At 40.2% G+C, this 2,207-nt stretch overlaps 1 non-coding gene across 1 annotated transcript; it reads right to left on the reverse strand.

Moving 5' to 3' along the window:
* Positions 1-1,447: 1,447 nt before the first annotated feature.
* Positions 1,448-1,554, reverse strand: LOC131615346 (small nucleolar RNA R71). Its single transcript, XR_009287766.1, has one exon. It is a non-coding gene; the product is annotated as a small nucleolar RNA R71 (small nucleolar RNA).
* Positions 1,555-2,207: the final 653 nt, after the last annotated feature.

Below are 2,207 nucleotides of genomic sequence, written 5' to 3' on the forward strand. Positions count from 1 at the left end.
AAGTTAACCGTAGGGATCCGAAATAAATTGGCTTAATTATGTTCTATTAATTATCACTTATTTTTGGTTTATATGTCTAATTTAATTAGTAAGTCTTAAAACCAATAGAGCGAAAGTTTGAGGGGTTAGGACGGTCAAAGGTTAAAATCAATAGAGCGAAAGTTTGAGATCTTTAACCAGATAGTAGACATAGGACATTAGTTTTAAGGATGGCGAAAGCGTATTAAAACTGATTGGAACTTATTTATTTTCAAAAATTGTTTTTACACTCGAGCGGGATGGCGAAAGCGTACGTTAGGGTTATTAGCTTGCTCCGAGTCAACAGAGCGAAAGTTTGAGATTAGAAGATTTAAATAGATAACAACCTCGTAAAATAGGCATTTTATTAATTACATTGTTTCCAAAAAGCTCTTCTAAAATCTAATGGGATGGCGAAAGCGTACATTAGGATTAGGATAGTAGTCTGAATCAACAGAGCGAAAGTTTGAGACGAGGATTTTTAATCAATGGAATTAGTAAAGATTTTTTAATTTAATTATGCAAAAGCCAATGGACCTTCGGATTACCTTTAGTTAAACGAAATACGTACTGATACCTGTCTTTTATTATTATTCTTTATTTTCTCACAATCACTTTCCCTTAGGAACAATCGAAATTTTAGTACTCCTAGCTTTACATAGTAACCTTAGATAACGGTAGATCGATTCATAGTCCCTGTGGATTCGATATCTTTTAAAACTACACGACACGACTGTGCACTTGCAGTTATCAGATTTATAGACACGTAAAGTCGCGATCAAGTTTTTGGCGCCGTTGCCGGGGACTATTTAAGTCGATATCGTAACTCACTGTTACACCGTAGAGACTAGGACAATTCTTCCCTTTCTTTCTGAACGATTGTATGCCAAATACTCGTTCACAAGGAGGAGATTTAATACAACGAATTAACGAGATCGAACGTTTCATTAACGTCAAATGACGAGCTCGCAATCTTCCCGAAGTAGCAGAAATTCCGATTAATCAGGAATTGATTTTTACTGATCAAATTAATCAAATCATCCCGAAGTTAGAGATGGCTGCTATTCGTCCTCTTAGAGACTATGCCGCTCCTTCGCGCGCTGAACCGCATTCAAGTATCGCACCACCTGCGATTGAGGCAAACAATTTCGAACTCAAACCTTCGTTGGTCCAAGCTGTTCAACAGAATCAATTCTCTGGAAGCCCTGTAGACGACCCCAATCTCCATTTATCTGTGTTCGTGCAATACGCCGACACCATCAAAGCCAACAACGTTAGTTCCGAAGCTATTCGATTACGCCTTTTCCCTTTCTCTTTGAGAGATAGAGCGAGAGCGTGGCTTCAATCCCTGCCTTCCAATTCCATAACTACGTGGGACGAATTGAAAAGAGTATTCTTAGCGAGATACTTTCCGCCTAGCAAAACTGCTATGCTTAGAGGTCAAATCAACGGATTTACCAAGAAAGATAACGAATCACTCTTCGAAGCTTGGGAACGTTACAAGGACATGTTTAGAATATGCCCTCATCATGGACTCGAACCATGGCTGATCATCCATACTTTCTATGGTGGTCTCTTATATAACACTAAAATGACTATAGATGCCGCTGCTGGCGGAGCATTAATGGACAAACCCCATGATGAAGCATACAAACTCATAGAGAACATGGCACAAAACCATTACCAATGGGGTGGAGAACGAGCCGCTCTAGAGAAAGCCCAAACCAAAGGAGGAATGTACGAAATAAGTGGTATAGACCGCGTTAACGCTAAAGTAGACGCTTTAACTCAAAAGATCGAGAACTTAACCATCACTCCTTCAGCCACCGCTGCCGCTGTAACACCTAACTGCGAGATTTGTGGATTGACTGGACATGTAGTTGCTGAATGCCAACTCTTGACTGGAGTCCCATCTGATCAAGTAAATTACGCTCAAGGAAACCCTTATTCTAACACGTACAACCCTGGATGGAAAAACCACCCGAACTTTTCTTATAAGAACAACAATGCGTTGTACGCGCCTGGACAAGCACCTGCTGTACCACCTGGCTACCAAAAAGCGCCTGTAGCTGCTCAAAACACCCCTAGGAAGTCAAATCTAGAAATCATGATGGAGAACTTCATAGCTTCCCAACAACAAACCAATAAGGACTTCCTGAATCAAAACATCCACAATAGCGAGCAACTAA

This window comes from Vicia villosa, linkage group LG6 (assembly GCF_029867415.1).
Source record: "Vicia villosa cultivar HV-30 ecotype Madison, WI linkage group LG6, Vvil1.0, whole genome shotgun sequence".
Classification (NCBI taxonomy): Eukaryota; Viridiplantae; Streptophyta; class Magnoliopsida; order Fabales; family Fabaceae; genus Vicia; species Vicia villosa.